The sequence below is a fragment of the Rattus norvegicus genome, chromosome 3 (genome assembly GCF_021556685.1).
Source record: "Rattus norvegicus strain SHRSP/BbbUtx chromosome 3, alternate assembly SHRSP_T2T, whole genome shotgun sequence".
In the NCBI taxonomy this organism is placed as follows: domain Eukaryota; kingdom Metazoa; phylum Chordata; class Mammalia; order Rodentia; family Muridae; genus Rattus; species Rattus norvegicus.
In genome coordinates this window covers 139,330,447-139,341,923 of record NC_141536.1, presented here as the reverse complement: position 1 = coordinate 139,341,923, position 11,477 = coordinate 139,330,447, and the positions used below count along the sequence as shown (strand labels likewise).

General features: G+C 43.2%; 1 pseudogene; it reads right to left on the bottom strand.

The window, feature by feature from the left end:
- Positions 1 to 3,724: 3,724 nt before the first annotated feature.
- Rpsa-ps6 (ribosomal protein SA, pseudogene 6) overlaps positions 3,725 to 11,477 on the bottom strand; it is a 15,159-nt pseudogene continuing 7,406 nt past the window's right edge.

The following is an 11,477-nucleotide window of genomic DNA, read 5'->3' as shown; positions in this document are numbered from 1 at the left end:
TGTGTGTTCCTGACTGTATATGTATTTGTATACCTGTATATGAAGGTGCTCTTAGAGGTCAGAAGAGGATGTCACTTCCCCTGGAATTGTCAGTGTGAATTGTCTAATGTGGGTGCTGGAAACTAAGCCCATGTCCTTTGCAAGAGTGTATGTACCCTTAACCACTGAGCCAACTCTCCAGCCCATACTTATTATTTGTGTATGTGTACATGTGTACACACATTCTTCTCTATGTGTGCTAATGTATACAATGAGACTAGTGGACACATATGGAAATTGGAGAACACTTTGTGAGAGTCTGTTCTTTTCTTCTACCATATGACTTCAGGAGGTCATGAGGCTTGATAACATCATTTTACCAGCTAAGTATTCTCAAAGGTCCAAAATTGTGTTGTTTGCTTCATATTGAGAAGGATTTGTGGGACTAGGTTTTATTTTAACCATGCCAGGTATAAGAAATCTTATTTTCAACTAAACCATCTGTTGTATAGAGCACATAGAAGACATCATACATAGACACATGCATGCACATATAATAAAAAGTAAACTAATTCTGGAAGAGTAGTTCACACGGAGGGTGAACAATTAGACTCCAATGCCAGCTTTCATGATGACTGGCAAGTTCCCTTTAGCACTCTCAGTTTCCTCATATATATGAGGGGGATAATGGCACTGAGTATGATACTGTGGTTTATAATTACAAAACTTGTTTGACCTCTTTCTAAAATTTTGACAATCGTAGTCCATGAAATAGATTGCTAACGTTCAGATTAACAGAAGTAAATAAGACTTATCACTTAATCAAGAAAGGAAAGAAAATGGAGAAGCATTTTGGGTGCTTAACACCAGCATGGAAATCTCCTCTTCAATCAGGCTTTAGGCACGCCCCCTTCAACATAAGCCCATTTGCTTGTTTGCCTTTCTGTCTTCTTTTCTTTTTCCCTGTTAAAGTGACCTTCTCAGTAAGTAGCCAAGGCTGGCTTCAAACTTACAGTCTTCGATCTTCTTTCAGTATCTGAGTTTACAGGCATATACCACCCTGCCTGGCTGAATTGGACTTTTGTCCTGGGCTACAGGATACTTACATTCAATTGCAGGCTGGTGTTTAGACCAGGCTGACCATAGCAGGAGACACTGCTAGGTTTCATCATCTGTGCAAAGGATTCCTTCCCCATCACACAGAAAATTGGCTGTACTAATCCCATTCTAATAAAATAGCTTAATTTATCTAGTATCAGAAATGAATTGCTATTTTAGAGTTTACAGAGAGCTGCCATTTTCTTTGAGCCTCAAAACAATTAAAAGCTGCTTAAATCCGTGTCTCCTTGGTTAAAACCCTAACTAAAATGCCTTTGTTTTTGTTCAGGCTGATATGCTTATATTCAGCATCACATGACTTAAATTTGTGGTTGCAAATGTGCACAAAGAAAGCTGACGCTGCTGGAGAGAAGAGATAAGAAGGCATGGTGCCTGTTCTTTGTAGTCAACTTGACTGTATCTAGAATTAACTAAATCCTAGGGGCTGGGGACACCTGTGAGGAATTTTTTTCTTAATCAAATCATTTGAAGTGGGAAGATCGACTTTTGATCCAGATCTTTTGAGGTAGGAAGATCCACTTTTAATCTGGGTCACACCTTCTGCTGGCAGCCTATTTAAAGGACTCGGTAGAAGGGAGCTTTCTCTCTCTTTGCCTGTTTGCTTTTGTTGGCAAGTTTATTCCTTCATGATATTAGAGCTAGCTTCTGCAGGACACTGGCATATATGGAAGAAGATCCGAGACATCCAGCATTGTAGACTGAACAACTACTAGATTCTTGGATGGTTTGTTAGTAGATAGCCACTGTTGGAATAGCAGCCTGTAAGACATTCTAATAAATCCCACATATATTTGTTTTTAAAATTCTGTACCACCAGAGAACTCAGTAATACAGAAGGTAAGAGGAAGATACTACAGTTTAGATCTCACTATTCAAATAAACTCTCCAAGGTCAAAGTCATCAGAAGCCATCTGAGTTGTCTCTGCCTGGACAGGTGTCACATGTCCATCCCTCATTCCTTGGAAAGAAACCTTCCCATAGGATGAGAGTTCTCAGAGAACCCCACTCACATCCAATTGCAGATTCAAGTCCTGTACCAAAGGAGATTTGATTCCCACTTTCACACTGTCTTCCTACAGAAAATCAAGATCAAGTAAGTCTTTGTCTTTCTGTTCCATGGAACATTTCTGTCCTCCTCCTCCTCTCAGTTGAAATCATTGGTTCAACAAGTTGGACTTCATTTGGGTATATGCCCAGGGGTGGTATAGCTGGGTCCTCAGGTAGTGCAGTGTCCAGTTTTCTGAGGAACCTCAAGATTGATTTCCAGAGTGGCTGTACCAGTTTGCAATCCCACCAACAATGGAGGAGTGTTCCTCTTTCTCCACATCCTTGCCAGCATCTGTTGTCACCTGAGTTTTTGATCTTAGCCATTCTGACTGGTGTGAGGTGGAATCCAAAAGCTTGAATTACCCAAGATACAATCCACAGACCACATGAACCTCAAGAAGCAGGATGACCAAAATGCAGATGCTTCAGTCCTTCTTAAAAGGGGAAAGAGAATTATTCATAGGAGGGGATACGGAGACAAAGTTTGGAGTAGAGATGGGAGGAATGGCCATTCAGAGCCTGCCCCACATGGGGATCCAGCCCACATATATACAGCCACCAAAACTAGACAATATTGATGAAGCCAAGAAGTACATGCTGACAGGAGCCTGATTTAGCTGTCTCCTGAGAGGCTCAGCCTGAGCGTGACAAATACAGAGTTGAATGCTAGCAGCAAACCATTGAACTGAGAATGGGGTCCCCATTGGAGGAATTAGAGACAGGATTGAAGGAGCTGAAGGGACTTGCAACCCCATAAGAACAACAATAACAATCAACCAGAGCTCCTAGGGACTAAACCACTACCCAAAGACTACACATGGACAGATCCATGGCTCCAGCTTCTTCGTAGCAGAGGACGGCCTTGTTGGGCACCAATGGGAGGAACAGCCCTTGGTCCTGCCAAGGCTGGATCCTCAGTGTAGGTGAGTGTCAGGGTGGGGAGGTGGGAAGGGGTGTGGTTGGGGAGGGGGAACACCCTCATAGACGAAGGGGAGGAGGATGGGATAGAGGGCTTATAGATGGGAAAAGGGGGAAAGGGAATAACATTTGAAATGAAAATAAAAAATTAAAAAAAAACAGTCATGAAAGCTGTGACCCAACCTAAGTAAAAACAAAACAAACAAACAAACAAACAAACAAACAAAAAACCAGCAACAACAGTCAGACTTCAGTGGTCTCCACAGCATAATCTGGTCTCCTCTCTGTGGGGAGGCAGCCTTTGCTCAATTCTCCCCAGGAGTAGTGTCATACAGCACACATCTAGTGGCCTTTGCTCTTCATAGATTAGACAGAGCTTGGGATGTTTGATCATAGAGACGTGGTCTTCTGTTTCTCTGTAAGAGCTATTTGGCCTGCTGTGACTTTCATTTGAATGTTGCAATGTGGCCATTTTCAGGACAGCCCTGACATCTAGTGGCTGATGCTGAGGTAGAAGAGGGTTCTTGCTCCACAAAGGGTTTGTCCCCCTGCCATCTTTTAGGAACTTTATTTTCCTTCCAGGCGCCCCCCCCCCCCTTTGCTCAGGTGTCTGCAGAGTAGCTCAGGACCACTCAATAGTAGCTCCAACCCGCTTGGCGATCTACACCATGGGAGCTGCTGACACAGCGGCTGCACACTCCAATCTTCTGTAGGGGAACGGCTGGATAGGCATGGAGGGCACCCGAATACCCTCAGAGCAGTTGGCCACCTCAGGCTAAGCAGCGTGAACTCAGGATCTGGTGTGTGGTCCATTCACCCTGGAATTCCTCCTTGGTCACAGCCTTCTCAGCAGCAGCCTGCTCCTCCTCAATCTCCTCTGGGTCTCTGTAGAAGTAAAGATCAGGTATAACCTCCCTTGGGTGCTCACAGGAGATAGTTTCTCACATGCACAGTACTTTCCTGGGCCAGCATCCACCACATCAAACCCACTGAGTGAGCTCCCTTGTTGTTGCATGGGATGGCAATGTCCACATAGCACAGGGGAGAATCTGTGTTACACAGAGCAATGGTGGGCAGGTTGACCTAAGAGGCCTCTGTGAGGGGCTGGTGGTCAGCCCGGGGATCGGTCACCACTAGAAGCCGTGACTCCCTGAAGGCTGCTTGGATCTGGTTAGTGAGGTCCCAGGTGTGAAGCGGCCAGCAATGGGAGTGGCTCCTGTGGCAGCATCGAACTTCAGCACAGCTCACTGGCCAGTGTTCCTGGAGGAGATGACGCTGACGTCAGCAGGGTTCTCAATGGCAGCAATAGCTGGAGCTGTGAGCAGCAGCTTCTCCCAGGTCCTCTTCAGGTTTATGACGGAGGCGCAGTCACTTTTCCTTTTGTAGATGTCCCGCTCCATCTGAAAGTCAAGACTGATGCCACCTAAGTGGGTTCCTGCAGCAAGGAATTTGAGGACATCCTCCTCCATCTGCAGGATGTCAAGGGCTCTGGATATTGTGTAAGTTTCACTTTAAATTACAACGGGAATCAAGAACAGTGCCACAAAGAGTTAAACAGTTTATTTGAATCCAAATGGAACTGATGTGCCAGGGAATGCGGGTTCAGATTGTCCCAAGTGACCAAGATTCCTTCATGGGTATATAACTTTCATGGTCATGGGGGAAAAAGTCCAGTCAACGAAGTTATCAGCTATTTTGGGGTAAATGGGTTATAGCAGAGTAGGGAGAATATGCTTACATTCCACTTGCTTTCTTACAGCAAGCAGAGCCTAGGATTTGTGGGAGCCAGTGACTTCCCTATACACTGCAACTTTTTGACCTTATAGTCACAAAGGTACTGGGGCACATACAGAGGAGGATCATCAGTGGCCATTGAAGTGTGTGAAGATGACCAACGATACTTTTTGCTTTCAACTGTAACATTTCACTTTTCAAGAAGTATCATACTTCAGTCAATCACTGCTAAGAATCTTCAAAACAGACATGACATTTCCACAGAAATTAGGTGGAAGATCCATTTTAAAAATTCATTCTTAACTTGGAACCCCCTGCAGCCCAGTGGGCCCTATTCACCCAATGGTACTGGAGCCACATCTTTCTTCCTACCCTCCAGAAACCCTTCTATACCCAGAGACAACTTGACTCCCAGGAGGTCTGTCACAACCAGGAGGTCTGTCATAATCACAATTGCATAGATAGCCTGACTCAAGGAGGCCCCTCATAACGAGGCACACAGGAGGACTTTAAGAGAAGATTTTTTTTTGTGCTTCAAGCCTCCATGAACAAAAATGGTAGAGTCCCAGAGTATGTCTCCATTGCTAGGGGTGAGCGCCAGGGATGAAAGTTAGTTTCACAGCTAAAATGTCACAGAAAGAATTGTTTTTACCTTTAGAGATTATTTTAAACAAAATGAGTTTTAAAATGTTTACAGATTTTATTTGCCTTGTACTTTTAAATAGATTATTTCTTCTGCTGCCGAAAGAATACCAGGATGTAGCAGTGGAAATAGAGAACTTCAACAGTAAACTTGGATTGGGAAGTCCTAACCTGTATCTGTAAGTATGCATAACCTGGAGGTAGAGGAATAAAAATGAAAAGTGTGACGTAAGCCCAGGAGTCCATATACTAGAAGAACGAATTTCCAAACATGGAATCCATTGTCATGGGATCCACAGAAGTAGCATGCTGGTTATTCCACCCTGTTTCCTTAAGGCATCTCTGTAATTTTATGTCCCCTTTAATAACAATCAATTCCATATGATTATGGAATTCCATTGTTGTCTGGTCCCTGGGACACCAATCACATGCTGACACCATGGAAGGTCTGGTAGCCATGCACAACACTTTTGCTGCCTGTACTTCCTTGATAACAGAGGGTCCCATAGCATGTTGATTTCTAATATAGATCCTGTACTCAGGGTCCCATGTCATATTTGTCTGCAGGCTGTAGTTCTAAAAGCCCAGGCACTGGTAGACCAAGTACATTCTACATGCAGTGCTCTACATGAAGGATTGGGGAATGCAACCCATTCATTCAGCCTGTGCCTTCTTTACCTAGCAAACCTCTCACCCATCCCATCCATCCATCCCTCTAGGTGTTTGCTTTTCTAATTTCTTCCTAATATATCCTTGTCTAATGTCCTAGATCTGTCATCTCTGCGATCTCACTCCCTGGCTCTTTCCAAAACTGCCTGGTCACAAGTCTCCTCAGAGCATTTTATGATGCATGGACTCTCCAAAATATGATACCTCTTCACATCTACACTTACAATCTAATTTGATGATTACTGATAGAATCACTTTTCTCACAGATGCCATTTTGAGAGCTTTAGTACCTGGACATTAGATCGAAGTGTGTAATTTCAGGACACCTGACCCTACTGTGTAGGCAGGAAGAAAAACAATTTCTCTCCCTCTTTCTCCCTCTCTCTCCCTCTCCCCCTCTCCCCCTGCCCCCCTGTCCCTCTCTCCCTCCCCTTCCCTTCTTTTCTTTCCTCCCTCCTCTTCCTTTCCCTTCCCTTCCTTTATCATCCATCTGTCTGTCTGTCTGTCTATCTATCTATCTATTATTTATATTTACTTTACCTTGTATCACAGCACCCCTCTCTTCCCAAACTCACCTCAGAAGTCAGTGATGACTCTCTGCTCCAATTTTTGGAGATCCTTCATGAAGACCTAGGTGTAATGTTACTTATAACTTAGAAAGTCGTCAATGTATATTGTTTGGTTAATGGTTCAGTTTCTGGGTGCCTTCAAGGTTTGAGGTTAGTTGAATGTGTTGGACTTTGTGTAGAGTTTCTTTCCACCTCCCAGGTCCCCCAATCCTTCCTCCAATTCTTCCAAAGATTCTCTGATCTCTGCCCAATGTTTGGCTGTGGATGTCTTCATTTGTTTAGGTCTGCTAATGGGTGGAGCCTCTCAGAGGACAGCTATGCTATGCTCCTGTCTGCAAGCATAAAATAGTGTTAACTAATAGTGTTATGGTTTGATTATTGCCCTTGGAATGGATCTCAAGTTGGTTCAGTCATTGGTTGATCCTTCCCTCTCTTCCTGCAACCTTTTTGTCCTTGCATTTCTTGAAAGCTTTCAAATTTAGGGTTGAAGATTTTGTGGGTATATTGTCCTTTCCCTCTACTGGGAGTCCTGGCTGGCCACAGCAGGTGGCCACCTGAGGCTCCATGTCCCCCACTGCTAAAAGTCTCAGCTAGAATCCCCTTCATAGACTTCCTTGACTCTTCCCCATCACAGATCTCTGGCACATCCTAGGGATGACCCCCACCCCCATCCCCATAAGCACACTTCTGGTCACTTTCTACTACTCTCTCTTCATGGTTTTTCTATACCAGATGTCTGTGTTTTAGTCCCTATTCCACCCCCCCCCCCCAGTTCCCTCTCTCCATCCATCTCAGATGACTTTTTAATTTTTCTTAGGTGAGATTCAAGCATTCTCCTTTGTACCTCCCTTGTTCTTCAACTTCTTTGATTATGTGGACAGTAGCATGTGCATCCTGTACTTTAGGTCTAATATCTACCATAAGAATACCAAAGCTTGGCCCACAGAGAGCTAGTCTGCCAGGAGCACTCTCCCTCTTAAGCCCACACAACCCATAGGTGGGTCACCACTTTCTCTTCATTGACTGTCCAAGGAGAGACATGCCAGGATCTCACAGGGCACTGTAGCCACAGGATGGCCTAGGATAGGACTGTTTTGGGCTCCATCTAAGTCCAGAGCTGGGGCTGTCCCACAGCTCTCAAACCTAAAACTGGCTCTGAGAGAGATGGTCTCCCAGGAGCCCTCTCACTCCTAAGATCAAAGGTTCACAGTCCCACAGGAGGGACAAGCTCTAGTCAGAAACACCAAGACCAACTAACATCAGATGACAAAGATGGGTGAGAGGCAAGTTCAAGAACCTAAGCAACAGAAACAAAGACTACTTGGTATCATTAGAACCTAGTTCTCCCACCACAGCAAATACTGGATATCCTAACACACTACAAAAGCAAGACTTAGATTTAAAATCACATCTCATGATGATTATAGAGGACTTTTAGAAGGATGCAAATAACTCCCTTAAAGAAATACAGGAGATCTCATATATTGCTGATGCCAAGAAGTGCATGCTGACAGGAGCCTGATATAGCTGTCTCCTGAGAGGCTCTGCCAGAGCATGATGAATACAGAGGCAGATGCTCAGAGCCAACCATGAACTGAGAATGGGGTCCCCATTGGAGGAGTTAGGGAAAGGACTGAAAGAGCTAAAGGCATTTGAAACCCCATAAGAACAACAATACCAACCAACCAGAGCTCTCAGGGACTAAATCACCATCCAAAGAGTACACATAGATAGACCCATGGCTCCAGCTGCATATGAAGCAGAGGATGGCCTTGTTGGGCATGAATGGGTGGAAAAGCCCTTGGTTCTGCCAAGACTCGATCCCCCAGTGTAAAAGAATGTGAGGGTGTTGAGGCAGGAAGGTGTGGATAGATGGGGAACACCTTCATAGAAGAAGGTGGAGGGGGAATGGGATGGGGGTTTATGAACGTGCAACCAGGAAAGGAGTTAACATTTGAAATATAAATAAAAATATCCAATAAAAATACTCAATAAAATTCTTGCAAACCAAATCCAAGAACACATCAAAATGATCACTCACCATGATCAAGAAGGCTTCATTCCAGGGATGCAAGAATGGTTAAATATATGGAAATCCATCAACATAATCTACTATATAAACAAACTCAAGGGAAAAAAAAACGTGATCATTTCATTAGATGCTGAGAAAGCATTTGACAAAATTCAACACCCCTTCATGATAAAAGTCTTGGAAAGATCAGGAATTCAAGGTCCATACCTAAACATAGTAAAAAGCAATATACAGCAAACCAGTAGCCAACATCAAACTAAATGGAGAGAAACTTGAAGCAATCCCACTAAAATCAGGGACTAGACAAGGCTGCCCACTCTCTTCCCACTTATTCAATATAGTACTTGAAATCCTAGCCAGAGCAATTAGACAACAGAAAGAGGTTGAAGGGATATAAATAGTCAACATATCACTATTTGCAAATGATACGATAGTATACTTAAGTGACCCCAAAGTTCCACCAGAGAACTTCCTACTGAAGTTGGTGAACAACTTCAGCAAAGTGGCTGTGTATAAAATCAACTCAAACAAATCAGTAGCTTTCCTCTACTCAAAGGATAAACAGGGTGAGAAAGAAATTAGGGAAATGACACCTTCACAATAGCCACAAATAATATAAAATACTTTGGTGTGACTCTAACCAAGCAAGAGAAAGATCTGTATGACAAGAACTTCAAGTCTCTGAAGAAAGAAACTGAAGAAGATCTCAGAAGATAGAAAGACCTCTCATGCTCATGGATTGGCAGGATTAATATAGTAAAAATGGCCATCTTGCTGAAAGCACTCTACAGATTCAATGCAATCCCCATCAAAATTCCAACTCAATTCTTCATAGAGTTAGAAAGAGATTTGTAAGTTCATTTGGAAAAGCAAAAAAAAACCCAGGATAGTGAAAACTATTCTCAACAATAAAAGAACTTCTTGGGAAATCTCCATCCCTGTCTTCAGCCTGTATTACACAGCAATCACAATAAAACTCCATGGTATTGGTACAGAGACAGGCAGGTAGATCAGTGGAATAGAATTGAAGACCCAGAAACGAACCCACACACCTATGGTCGCTTGATCTTTGACAAAGGAGCTAAAACCATCCAGTGGAAAAAAGACAGCATTTTCAACAAATGGTGCTCATTCAACTGGAGGTCAGCATGTAGAAGAATGCAAATTGACTCATTCTTATCTCCTTGTACAAATTTCAAGTCCAAGTGGTTCAAAGACCTCCACATAAAACCACATACACTGAAACTAATAGAAGAGAAATGGGGAAGAGACTCATTCTTACCTCCTTGTACAAATTTCAGGTCCAAGTGGTTCAAAGACCTGCACATAAAACCACATACACTGAAACTAACAGAAGAGAAGTGGGAAAGAGCCTCAAGTACATAAGCACAGGGGAAAATTTCCTGAACAGAACACCAATGGTATATGCTCTAAGATCAAGAAGTGACAAATGGGACTTCATAAATTTACAACGTTACTGTAAGGAAAAGGACACTATCAATAGGACAAAATGCCAACCAATAGGTTGGGAAAAGGTCTTTACCAATCCTACATCAGATAGAGGACTAATATCTAATATATACAAATAACTCAAAAGTTAGACTCCAGAGAATCAAATAATCCTATTAAACATGGGGTACAGAGCTAAATAAAGAGTTCTCAAATGAGTAATACTGAAAGGTTGAGAAGCACCTAAAGAAATGTTCAACATCCTTAGTCATCAGGGAAATGCAAGTCAAAACAACCCTGAAATACACCTCACACCAGTCAGAATGGCTAAGATAAAAATCTCAGATGACAGTAGATGCTGGCGAGGATGTGGAGAAAGAGGAACACTCCTCCATTGTTGGTGGGATTGCAAGCTGGTAACCACTATGGAAATCAGTTTGGAGGTTCCTCAGAAAACTGGACATAGTAATGACTGAGGACCGAGTTATACCACTCCTGGGCATATACCCAAAAGATGCTCCAATATATAACAAGGACACATATTACACTATGTTCATAGCAGCCTTATTTGTAATAGTCAGAAGCTGGAAAGAACCCAGATGTTCTTCAACAGAGGAATGGATACAGAAAATGTTGTACATTTACATAATGGAGTACTACTCAGCTATTACAAGCGGTGACTACATGAAATTCTTAGGCAAATGGATGGGGCTAGAAAATATCCTGAGTGTGGTAATCCAGTTACAAAACACACAAATGGTATGCACTCACTGATAAGTGGATATTAGCCCCAAAGCTTGGAATACCTAAGAAAAAAAATCACAGATTATATGAAGCCCAAGAAGAAGGAAGATCAAAATGTGCATGCTTCATTCCTTCTTAGAAGTGAGAACAAACAGTCAAGGGAGAAATACAGGGGCAAAGAGTGGAGCAGAGACGGAAGGAAAGGTCACCCAGATACTGCCCCACCTGGGGATCCCTCCCATATGCAGCCACCAAACCCTGTCACTGTTGCTGATAACAAGAAGTGCTTGCTGACAGGAGCCTAGTATGGCTGTCTCCTGAGAGGCTCTGCCAGAGCCCTACTGATACAGATGAGGATGGTTGCAGCTAATCCTTGGACTGAACAAGGAAACTTTAATGGAGGATTTAGAGAAAAGACTGAAGGAGCTGAAGGGGTTTGCAATCCCATAGGAAGAACAACAATATCACAAAACCCCACCAGAGCTCCCAGGGATTAAACCACCAACCAATGAGTACACATGGAGGGACCCATGAGCCCAGCCACATATGTATCAGAGGATGATATTGTCCAATAT